Source organism: Apteryx rowi, unplaced genomic scaffold (assembly GCF_003343035.1).
Source record: "Apteryx rowi isolate R43461 unplaced genomic scaffold, aptRow1 scaffold_30, whole genome shotgun sequence".
Classification (NCBI taxonomy): Eukaryota; Metazoa; Chordata; class Aves; order Apterygiformes; family Apterygidae; genus Apteryx; species Apteryx rowi.
Window position 1 is genome coordinate 269,140 of NW_020449419.1, and position 12,799 is coordinate 281,938.

Below are 12,799 nucleotides of genomic sequence, written 5' to 3' on the forward strand. Positions count from 1 at the left end.
CGGGCGGGCGGGGCCGCCCCTGGCTGCAGGCAGCCGCCGCTGCGCTCGGCGCGGCTTTGTGCGCGGGGACGGGCGCCGAAATGCGCCGGGGAGCCGGTGAGTACCAGAGCCGCCGCCAGTGCCTGCCGGGGCCGGGAACCGATACTCGCGTGTCCGGGAGCGGGTTTCAGAAAGGATAAAAACGCTTGGTTGTTTTTTTGTTTTTTTATTTTTTATTAGCAAGGCTGGAATCGAGGCGTTTACGTAACACCCGTAACTCAGACGTTAGCAGTAAGGAGTCACGGCAGGGTGAAATGGCCCAAATAACAGTCGAAGCGCTGTGCGCACGTCACGGCCTCCCCGCCGCAGCCCCTCCGGTCGGTTTGCGCGGATCGCGTACTCGCTACCGCTGATGCGTCAGCGCTTTGCGCTTGCGTTTTACCAGTTACTTAATTTTGCTAACCGGCTCTTATATCTCCCCTTGGAAAGGAGGAAGAGAGTTGTGTCCTAAATAACGTGGGGTTTTTCTGATTAGAAATCACTTCTATCGCAGGAAACGCAAACAACCTGTATTAACGTGCAAATGAGGTTTTGCACTGTGAGAAATGAACTTAACGCTTGATTTTTTATTTCAGACCTGTTTTATTTATCTTCTGTTCTTTTCCACTTGGTGAATTTGCTTTTGAGTACAAACCATGGCAACAAACAGCTTTTGGAAGAGAAATACAGCTATTTCAAAGTTTAATGATTAAGTGTCATAATGAAAAGATGCCAGTGTTTGCGCTATTGCAGACTAAACAGCTACACTAAAAAACAATATATGGAAAAGTTTGCTTAACAGCATATATAAATTAAGTTTATATGATCTTTTCGATTTTTGTGGCTTAAAAATGGAAATATATAAAATTACTTCTGTCTTTGCCAAAGAATACAAGTCCTGGTGAATATTAACAAGTTTTAGCATAAGAAAAGCTTTCTTGAATAAATTCTTAGTTTTGAAAAGGCTGTTTTCTTTGCAGTATAAATTCCTCTAGACAGATACTTTTAAAAAGCAAATACACTACATACACATTCAAAAATGTGCTTTTGTGATCTGCAGGGCGGCTTTCAGGCACATGAGTTCAGTGCCCAGCTAAACAAGGTTTAAACTGTAGTAATGCAAATGAAGTATTTTTACATGCGCTAATGAACTGGGCATGCAGCTGTTAGTTCAGCTGTAACCTGAGCATTTATTGGAATGAAAATTTTCTGGTGTAACAACCTAGAAATGCTAAGGTAACACCCTGTAGTCAGCAGTTCTCAGACGCACRGTTTTGGACCCCTAGTCAGTGCTGGCAAGTGTCGAGCGCTGGCTGGTCACATGGTGTTGGCTTACCATGTTTCCAGCTGCTTAATTGCATTAAGCAGAGATAAAAATGCTCTCTATACTTTGGCAGTACTGCTTCTTCTGGTAAGCAGGGCCTATGGTTGCTATGGGGTTGCCAAAATGATAAATAGATGATTTTTTTTATTATGCGCGTTAGAAGAAGCAGTCTTGTGTATTTGTGAATATTTGATGAATGCTATCAAAAAGTTTGAGGTTCTTTACTGCAAAGTGATGATATTTGATGTTTTCTTAAAAAAAAAGTTTGGAATTCAGAAAAGTCTAAAACCAGCTTTTATTGTTGGTCTCGCAGCTGTGCCAGGTGCCTCCGGTAGGCAGGTTATTTCCTGCGTGTTTGGGGGCAGAACCAGCAACGGGGGGGGCAGATGAGAACTGTGTGTTGTCCAGGAGCGGTGAACGTGCTGGTGAAGAAACCAAAGCATGCATGTTCATGGAGCTCCCTTTAGCCAAACGTCGGTTCTGATTTGGTGAGAGGCAGTGAGATTTTTTTTTAAACAGTAGCTTAGAAGAATAGCGAAGTTAGATGTCACTTAAAATTGAGTGCGTGCTCAAGCCCTTTGCYTAATTGTGGTCTTTGGGGAGTTGGGTTAATGTGGATGATAAAGGAGGCTTTATGCAAGTTCGAAACGGAGATTTTTGTTTGAAGATGTTCAGCTTTTAGTGGTTTCAGCCAGTACGCGTGATTCTCCAGAGACTTGTCCTCTACTTTGGGAACTCAAAGAGGAAGCGTCTTTCTCTGAAAGTTTGCAAGAAGACTGTTGGACCTTCTTAAATCTATTTTCATGTCATTACATGTCTTACAGGCTTGCTTCTAGTAGCTGACTCTTGCCTGCTGTAGTCTTAGTCTGGGTTTTTTTGTGCGTATGCTATGTGTAGTGTAAAGCTTGATCATGCCTTTAGTGTTAAGGCTTTTTCAAATCTGTAGCAGTTTGGCTATCTCATTGGTGGCCTGCATATCTTGCTGAACTGATGGAGTCTGGACTTTGCTTTCCTAAGAAGGCCTACTTCTTCTGAAGGGGTGGGGTTTTGTTGTTCTTTGATAGTGGGAATATTTTCTAATAGTGCCTGAAAAATGTTAAAAGAGTTTTGTTCAGCTGAATAGCCATCCACCTATAAGGAGCTGTGTGACATGGCCCAGTTTTGCTTTATTTATTTACATATTTTTACTCTGTGCTTGTAGGCTAGCCTGCATCCTTCACATGCATATTGYGGGGGCGTTGGCCTGTCTAGAGACTTAGATCTATGAAAGCAAATGAGAAGGGATTACATTTCTCTTCTGAGAATAATCACGTTCACAGATCTATTTTTGGAACTAGTTCTTTTAATACCAGCAGTAAGATAAACCGGTGGCTCACACATACCTTAATCTGTAGTGTTGTCTAAATCCCTGAATGATAACTGCAAGCCACATTCCACACGGTTTCATTTCAGCTAATGATGTGGTGTGTCCTGTTGTATGCAGTCAGAAATGTATTTGTTGACCTTAATAATTGTACAAAAAGTTGTTCTGATTTTTCAAATTGATTCTTTTTCAACGTATATTAAGATTCAGATGTGAATTAACAACTGAAGGACACATCAACATTTAAAAAATTTATCTGCTTGCTAGTCATGAGTTTACACACTCATGCTTTGTAATTATATGATGTGAACTCCACCCTGTCTTAAAGTATTAACAATACAAGGTCCATTATAGAAAGGTGATGCAAGAGCAAAGGCCTTTTCTTAATCATTAGAGGTTAAATAATTATTTGCTATTTAGACTCTGCAGCTAGCACATTACTATCTTCTTTTGCCCCTCCAGCCCTTTCATCCAGGCACTATATTATGGAAATGGCTGATGGGTTTTTCCTGGCTCATGCAAGAAGGGCTGCAACTGAAACGAAATCTTAAATAAAATAAAAACAAGAATGGAGAACGTTACTTCTGAACGTTTATAGAGTTGGATATATGTATTAGAAAATATTACATATCTCCTATAGAAGCTTCTCATTTGTTTAGTAAGCACGAGGACTTATGCGCTATAGAGGCTGAGTTTTTAATTAGATTAGTCACAAGGCAACACCTCACAAAGTCAGTAACAAGGTTTGATTAGCTATTCCATGTATCTGTTATGTCCTCTGCTTTAGTCACTGGTGTGTGAGGGACTGAAGGCAGATCGCTGACTGCCACTAGCCTGCTTAGGTGACTTCCGTCAAGTTACGTAATTGCTTTCTGCCTCAGTTTCCCTGTCCGTGGCAAAGGCGGGGGGGATCCTGGCCTCCTCTCGGGCATACTCAGGGCCTGCTGCTGCAGGATGTTGCATGGGAGCTGGTGCTCTTCTGCTGCAATAGTAAAATCCTACAGATGTTACCGTAGCGTTCGCACAAGGCTTCGTTGGTTGTAACCTGCACTGGTTTCTCCTCTTCGTCTTTTCCTGCTGAACCGTAATCTTAGAGTTGGTCTCAAAGGGTTTTTTCTTTTGCTTTTTTCCCTCGTTCCTATTTTCTGTCCTGTGCAGTAACTTTCTTCTCTTTTTCCTACGGCTCTGTGATTATTTTTTCCTTGTACCCTGCACATTTTTTGCTAATAATCCTTGTCTGCTTTTTTTTCTTTGTTCTTTGTTTCTTTAGTGACTTCCTCTTACTACTCTGTCTGTCCTCAGAACTGCGTTTTCTCTCCTCTATCCACTGGGATTTCCTTTCCACCTGACTCATCTCCTTTTGGTACATCCCCACTCAGTCACACTCTCACTCGGCTTCTGTTCCAGGAAACCCTGCCAGCGCCGGCACCAAAGGGACTGCTCGCTCCCTCTTCAGCAGAGCTTTTTCCACCCGTGCGCTCTCTTCCCACTCCTTTTCTGCGTAGGACTCAGCATGCCTCACTGCGCGGGGTGGGATTTGGACGCGCTCGCAGGGAAGAGGAGGCAGGGTGCTCGGGACTGTGTTTGTGTCTAGACCGTCCGTAGGGCCTTGTCTGGAGGCTGTTATTTCCCTCTCTCATCTCCCTTTTCTCCTTCCCCTTTCTTTGTGGTGTGGATCGGGAGGGTTCGTGCTTCCGGCGGTGTGGTGCAGCCGGGGCGGAGAGGAGAGGAGCTCGGGCTGGGCCGGTCGGGGCCGGCGCTGGGCCGGGCAGCCCTTCCCGCGAGGGAGGAAAACGTAGCTGCRGAGCCGGGGAAACGAGGTGGTTGACTTGAGGCAAGGTGAAGGATTTCAGAAGGGGAAGGGAGCGCTTTCATGTCTGCAGTCGTTTCCACTTCAGTGTCCTTAGTATAATTACCACTGCGCTAGCTAGTCCTGCAGGCAGGCAGAGAGGATCTGCGTGTTGAGCTGTATGTTTAAAATATAATCGTGCTCCTGTACTTTGAGCTTCTGCGGTAAACACTCTTGCTCAAGCACGATGAGGAAAAGGAACAGTGTGTGTTGCAGTTCCCTTTTCTTGCTAGTTTTCCACCAACTGCACAAAGGAAAAACTAAGAGCACAAAATTCTCATTTCTTATAAAATTAGTTATTGTTATTCTGTTCTAACTTGTTTTGATGGAAGAACTGATATGTCAGTACTTATACAGTCCTGGGTGTTTGATGTGCCGAGCTTTTTTTTAATTTGTTAATATTCTTTTTTCTTTTTAATAGACATTCAAGCCCTTGGTTGGAAAAAGTGTGTACAATTCAATTACTGCAGTAGAATTCCTTGTGGACAAACAGCTGGATTTTATAACTGAAGATAGTGCCTTTCAGCCCTATCAGGTAAGAAACTTGCTTAGCGTACAAGTGCCGTCCATTTGTTTATTAATATGCATGTATTTAAAAAACCAGAGAAACGGTGATTTTTTTTTTTCTCTTTAAGAAAAGGGTCTAAAAACCTCTTCTACGACAAATAGAAAAACATTTGATACTTCAGCTTGTGCTGGACTGATTACAATTCGAATAGCCATGAATTCTTTCTTATGACTGTGATTGTACACTGTGGTGATACAAAAATAGTACGTTGAGACTGAGCATAACAGATGGCCCTGAATAAATACTATGTAATTTTGTCCTAACACCCCTTCTTCCCTCCTCCTTCTCCAAGACTTTTTTTTTCTTTTTTCCTAACACCAAGTACAGAGCTAGAAAAAGAAAAGCAATTGAGGTAGAACCGCGGGGAAGGCGAGAGAGCGGTTGGTGCTTTGGTTTGTCAGTGCTGGGGAAGCTGAATGAGTTCAATGTTTCTTGTCAGGATGAAGTTACATGTTATGACTCAAGTTGCTCTAAAGCTTGGCTTTGCTGAAAGGGAAAAGTCCCGCTGCCATACCTCACACTAGCTAGTTTAGCTTTCTAAACCAGCAGAGCCCTGAACACCCCCTCCCTMCCCCCTACGCGCACCAAAAAGCAGCCTGATATTCGTGAGCTGAAGCGGCTTAGCAGAGGGTGCAGCGAGCACCCTCGCCTCCTCGAGGGAGGGGGCAGGATGATGCAACGCCGAGTAGGATATCCTCTTCTGGCAGCAGCAGCCTCTTAAATCAGCTGAGCCATGAAGTGTAAATTCACCCTCGGAGCCCAACCGCAATCTTCCAGATTCACTTTACAAAGAGAATACTTGTGCTAGTGTCTATTCTTTGCATGAAATGTATCAAGATCGTTGTCTCTGATAATGTTCATTCCAGTAACTGTAATCAATCTCATTTTGGCAGTAGATCATTTTTCACAAGATGAGCTGAGCAAAACAAATTGAATATATGAGAAGGACTGCCTTTTGTAAAACTATCTTATTGCCAAGCCCAGCTGGCAGTGACATAGCAATGGTATATGCATTTTTAGGTCCTTCTGTTTTAGAAAATATTTGCTGACAGGGTCTTAGACACAGGGAAGTTCCAGTTTCATTTGGGAAGGTGCATGCAAATTGAAGTGAAGGTGTTATTCTTGAAACCGTGTCCTTGTCATATGGACAGCTATCCTTATTCTATCTTGATAGATAATACAGTAATTAACAGCAGTCACAAACCGAATTTCAAAAGAGATTTTCACCAAAAACTGTGGTACAAGCAATAGCTTGTGAAAAATAATTCAAGATGTAAGCTTGGTCTTCCTCACTATTTCTGACATGTTGAGGGCTACTTCTGTGTGAGAGCTCAGGCTGCTTTCCCCTCTCGTATAGCACGGTTACCTGTTAGAGGCAGAGACAGAGATTACTGATCTGTATCCATTATGAACAGTTCGGTGACAACAGAAATCTAAATTACCTGCTCATTTTAACATTGTGAGAAGATTGTTAACAGAGATTCCTTTAAGGTATTAAAGCATCCAAAATTTGCATCGTAACTGGAGATTGCTCAGATACTGAATGTAGACATATAAAGAAATGTGCGCTCACTGATTAACAGTGTGATAATTTCTTTATTTAACTGATTATATTAAGTTTTGGAAATTACATTCATAGGCCTGTCTCTCTTTGCAGGGCTAGCAATGTCTCATTAGCAAGTCTTATGTATAAAATGTATAGATAAGAACTCTACTGAATGGTAATGTCTTTAAGGGTAAAGAAATCATTTTTAAATACAGTAACTGAATTATGTACTAGCAATGTATTAGACAAATATTAAATTGGTCGTCATGAGACTATACTGAAAGATTTCTGAAGTGGGAAGATCGTCTGCATTCATTTATTTTGCTTGTTATTTTTTCAGTACCGTTCTATACTTAATGATGAAAATCACAGATGGCACATTCTTGGTCTTAAGTCACTTAATGTAAAGTAGTTCTTTCTTAAGGGTGGTTTTTTTTTTTTTTTTAAAGTTAGAAGGCCTTCACCACCCCTCCCCTTGAAAAAGAGTTCCCAGATAAATCTTCAGTAAACTTTGATTTCTGAAAATCTACTTTTCTATGAAATAATGGCCCTTTTGTTCCCTTGTTTGATCCAGAATACTATTGGCCTGCTTTTGAGCAGAAAACAGAACTTAAGAACCATCCTTTGTAAAGATCAGTTAACGTTGAGTATTTCTAAGTATGTTTAGTTTTTGGTTAAAACTCTCATAGCTGTGCGTTTTCAATATGGAGTCCTTAGAGACCATGGTGATCTAAACATTTTTTTATTGCATATTGCTGTAAGTGCCTAAAGTTCCAATACTTTGCTGCCAAAACAAACAGAGTTTGAATCTGTGTGGGAAGACTCCATTTCACTTCAGATACAATTCTTAACTACTGAGTAATTTTTTCCCATCATTGCATATACTCATATTAGTAATGGGCAGCAGATGACCATTTGCTGTGAATTCTACTTAGATCAATTTTGTTCGAAATACAACGATGTTTAACATAACTATTGGACTAAAGAGTTTTTTGAATAAGGTGGTGGTGTCCAGTTGAAAGATGACAACTGCCCGAGGCAAAGAAAAACAGCACACTTGGCATCCTTTCAGTCTTGGCAGGAAGAAACAAAGTTTGACTAGGCAAAGAAGCTAAATTACTCTCGTTACCAGAAGTGGTTCTTTCAGAACAAGAGTAAGGATGCTTTGGCAGGACTCGCAAAGGAATCGTGAACCACAGATTCCCATGCCATGTCTGTTCTTTGCATAAATAAACATGTTTCAGTTGTTACAGATTCAGCAACCTACATAAGCGCTAGATGAGTATAGTTACTAAAAGCAGGGTATGCGCCTTGCTCTCCTGTAGCTGTTTCCCATTTTTTCCGTATCTTTACAATCTTGTATCTGGCAAGTATTGCGCGTGTTAGGGAATGTGTTCGTTACATCTGAATGCGTTACCTGGTTTGTCTTTTCCCCGTGCGTGTGTGCTGCCTTGAAGGCTGTCCCTTCTCCAGGAGCATTCCCGGGGTCTGTATGTGTGGTGCCTTCAGCACCAACCTACAGTTTGTTTCCTGTGCCTTTTATCTCAGTTGCTTCAGAGAGGATATAAACAGTATTATTGTCTACATGAAACTGGTGTGTAACTGAGAATGACTCATTCATTAATCTGGCATGGTCAGACTATTTAGTCATGTATTTCTTTTTATGGTGGTGACGAGGATCTTGAGGACAGAGCAGATGTAAATGTATTTGCCGTGGTACTTAGTGTTGAAATGAAAATTATGGTCCTTTGCAGTAAGTAATAGACAAAAAAAACCCTATTTTTATTTTAAACTAGTATCTATAAGAAACGTAGTCTTGAAATGTGATATGTAAATCCAGATCCTTAATGTCTTTCTACTTTACATCCACAAGATATCATGTTTATTTCATGCTTGTTTATTTCGTGGTTGTTCATTCATTCAAAAACTTTCACACTTGTTTTTTTTAGTGACTTTTGATGCAGTTTGAAAATTAGCACATTTTCAAATACATTTGTTGTTAAAATATTTTAAGTGAAACTACAATAAACCTATACAAATGCAGATATAATCTAAATCAAATAATTAAAATTGAAATAATTTTCTATAGTAATAACCAAATACCCATTTACCTGTAATATTCTGTGGTCAGCTACGTCTCTATTATTTGTGATATACCTAGAAAGTTAAGCAGCACCAAAGCTGATCTTGTCTTAATTTGTTTAAGGATTGTCGTTTGCTTGCAAGACTACAGATGGGGATATGAAGAATTAAAGCTGAATATGTGCGATCTCCTCAGTTTGGTGTTTTTGTCTGGATGATGTTTGGCAGTATCAGCCACAGGCACTACTGGGCCAGAGTGTATAATCTGCTGGTTTTGACTGAGGCTGAGCTCCAGGTTTTTAGCCAGAGTCAATTGCATTATATTTTGGACAAGTATATAAAGAATAACAAAATCGTTTTACCCCATTTTTTTCCATAACAAAATACACTTACAGAAAGACCCGCAGAGCACCGAGTACGCATTGCCCAGGCAGTCACTGCATTTCTGCTTCCTGCCTGGGAAGGGCAGAGGTGGATGCGAGCTCAGGAATTGCTCTAGTGCTTGCCCGGCACCAGTGTTGGAGGCTCTCCCGATGGCCGCTCGTGGGGCGGCCCGTGTGGTGTTAGGAGGCCTGCAGGCGCTGCTCCATCGCTGCCTTGCTATAGGTTAAATATTTCAAAAGGATTTGTGAATGCACCGCACTGGAAGAAATGGGCTGGCCGCACAGTTGAGACAGGGCAAAAATTGAAATGAAGTTCCTCCACAATCGTTAAACTTCCTGCGAGGGCTCTTTCGCCGCTTGAGGAAGGAAGTGGAAGGGTGTGCACGCGGTTGTCTTCCAAAAGCTCTCCTGCGGGTAGGGCTTTCACAAGGGCAGGGGGGAGGCAAAAAAGCTAAGAATGAATTGGAGACTCACTTGAGTTCTTCTCCGTGTGGCAGTCTCTCTTTGACCCAACCTGCTTATTCAGATTCTACGACAGGACAAAATAAGAGGAGGTGTTTTTCTGTTTTGTTGGTGGGKTTTTTTAAGCCAAGCCTGATTGCCTCAATATTTCAAAATGGCACAGTCGGTCTGTCTGCCTCTATACTGATGGTTCCAGATACCCAGATAAGGCACTGGGAAGTCCCCTGGGGGAGGTGTTATATGCAGAAGGATAGGTGTAAGTATGTACTTTGCTCTTTTTCTAAATATGCATTACACTTTGCAGAGCTGACAGGTCAAATGCCTGACACTCCTTAAAGACTGTAGTAGTAACAGTAATAAAATTTCTTACTAATCATGAAATAAATCCCTCAGATTCAGGRTTTAAATACTGCTGAAATCTTACTTGATCTATTACAAATTCAAGTTTTGTATGCCCTGAGATAGGGTGATTGGGTATTGTGCAACTCTTCTAAATTCTTCTTTTCTGTTTATTACGAGCATATATTGGGTATTTGAGGCCTGAATGCTTTTGGTTTTCATTAACTTGTTTGCTCATAAGAACAAGCAAATAATGTAGCATGGCTTGGGTAGTAGTAACATGTATGCATAAAAAACCTTTCTTTAAATGTCTTGAAACAAGGATAAAATAAGATATTTTTCTGTATGTATTTTAAGCACCCCATAATCATACAGTGTAGACTCTTTTCAGCCTTTTTTGCAAACTTTAGGCCTAAAAATAGCTACTGCAACTGAAAATTGCCTTTCCCATAAACTCGTACCTCCACTGACCAGGCAGTCGGAGCTTTTGGGTTTGTCCCACCCTTTGAGGTTGACCCAGACAGCTCGAGGAGCACGCAGCGGAGGCCAGCTGGCAGTCAGGGCTGTCATGTGCTCTGCTCCCAGTTGCGTTTCCTCCACGGATGACAGAGAAGCACACAAGTTTCTGAATCTTTAACTCTTCTCAATGCCTTCTTTAAAAGCTGTCTCTATTCTTTTCCATGGCTCTGGTGTCTGGACCACCCATAAGCAGTCCAGCTGGCTTCTCTGGCAGCATCCTAAAGAGTGATGGTCTAAACAGCTTGTTACTAACACCGGCTATRTTTAAGTGTATGTTTCCAAAGTGAAGGAAAGCAAAAGGCTAAATCCAACTAGAAGTGGGTCAGATGACTCATAGCAGTCTTCCCTCCCTGTTACAACTGTGAGACAGAACAGTTTCATCCTAGCATTCACAAGAAGAGAAGAACAAGGGAGGGATTTACATCCACAAGTTGTAGAATCAGCAAGATAGAGATGTATATACACATATATCATCTCTGTTAAACCGGTAATTTATGCTTGCTTTAGAAAAAGAACTGCTTCTCTGAGTACTTTATCTGTCTTTATTCTCACAATAGGTGGAAAAAATAGAGCCTTTCTGTTTTTACCCTGGGTTCTTAAAAACAGGCTTATTTAGTCACACACTTTCCCTTCCTTTTGCTGTTCCCCCAAATTTTGCTGCGATTCGATGCAGGAGTAGAGTTCTTGGAGGAAGGCAGCAGCACGGAGGGGAGGCAGCCGTCCACGGGCACGTAGTTCAGCTGCCCCAAGCGGCATGGCTCACATGGGAGGGGTTGGGGCTAATGTGAGGGGATTAGGGAATTTCAGTTGAAATGAAGGCATTGGGAAGGCGTGAGGGGAAGAGGAGTTACAAGGTGCCTGGGGTAAGCTGAGGTTACTATAGTGTGGTGGTAGGTTACAAATCCACAGGAAAAATCTCACTATTTTCACTGTCATAGAAAAACTTGTTTTACTCTTTCCATGCTTCTTCAAAGATCATGATCAGGTAGTTTGATTTCATTAGTTCTACTCCAGGAGATGGCATTGAAATAAATAACTAAAAATGAGGAATTCAGAACAGAGAACAAAAGTTTTTTGTTTTTTGTTTTGAAGTGAGCATCAAAAGTATCGTAGTACTTCTCAAAAATAGTCTTTGGATTGTTGAATTTACAAATCTGTCTAAAGCTTTTGGTTAAGGAACTTCCTCTCTTTGGTCAGAGGTGATCTTTTTTTTTTTTTTTTCAGCAGTAAAAACTCATGGAAAATATCCCTCAATAGTAAGAAAAGGGATCCTTATCCTCCGTTTGGTGTCCATAAATACCTCCTATCTTCACCCTGATTTATTAAAAGTGAAAGTTAAAGTTCTTCTGATGTGATCTCTTAACCAACACTATGAACTGACTTTTTGTCTGGATTATGAAAATAGACTGATCTGTTTCTTTTTTTTATAAATAGCTAGCTCTTTGCCAGTATGTTCTCATTTTCCCAAATAGTTGCTATATGTTGGAATTTGGACTTAATGCTTTGGGGGAACTCTGCACCTTGGTTGAGGCTAGAACACTGCAGTTGTTTTGTAGGTATACTTAACCAGAAAGGGGAAAAAAAAAAAGTCTTCCCTGCAGTTCAGGTAGTGGGGAAATTTTCTGTAAGGCTTGTGTTTTATTGAAATGTATTTTTACAAGAAATAAGTTTTAACTTAAACTTGGCTTGATCTGCATGATAGTTTATTAGGTGAAGTGTTCATGGTCTTGTTTGTCCCTTCACTTGATACAATATTTCTTGATTGATGCAACTCCTTCAAAGTAGTGCAGAAATCTACAGTTTTATTTAGAACATCTTTTTAAATGAGGAAAATGCTGTACTTTGGAACAACTTTTTRTGGAAAAGAAATCAAATACCCTCTTCCCTCAAGTTGTACATTTGAGAAATTAGAGGTAATGATTTGTGATTGGCAGGCTCATTACATTTCTCTTAGAGGAGGTGCATATGTTGAATACTTCATTTGTGTAGAGGTATGTGAATTACTTAAAAGGGAAAGTCAGACTTTGATTTTCTTGAGGTTCATACAGGTTTAAATAACTATCATTAAAAGTTCTGTGAGGTAGCATATTTTATCAGCTTCTCCAGGTGTATGGTAGGAGGGGAAATAGTGTACCCCAGCTAACTGCACTCCTCATACACCTCCTGCTCTATAACTTTTTCTTCTAAAATATATGTTTGAAATTACACCTGGTAGAAGTGCTAATTTGTAATCTAGGATGAGTGCTACATGAGAACTCTGCTCCACGGCCTTCAGCAAGTTGCAATAAGGAGAAATTTAGAGGTGATGTAGTTCCAGATGAAATGATCTATGCATGTGCATGGAAT

The 12,799-nt window shown here is 40.9% G+C and overlaps 1 protein-coding gene across 3 annotated transcripts in view; it reads left to right on the plus strand.

The window, feature by feature from the left end:
- Window positions 1–51: 51 nt before the first annotated feature.
- The window catches only part of JMJD1C (jumonji domain containing 1C), a 64,542-nt gene continuing 51,794 nt past the window's right edge, over window positions 52–12,799 (plus strand). The window contains exons 1-2 of one of the 3 annotated variants that reach the window (XM_026069965.1): window positions 52–96; window positions 4,976–5,089. The gene's annotated coding sequence lies outside the window, so the exon portion shown is untranslated. Of the gene's footprint in view, window positions 97–4,975; window positions 5,090–12,799 lie in introns of those variants that run through there. The other 2 variants (XM_026069961.1, XM_026069962.1) reach the window with 2 other exon arrangements.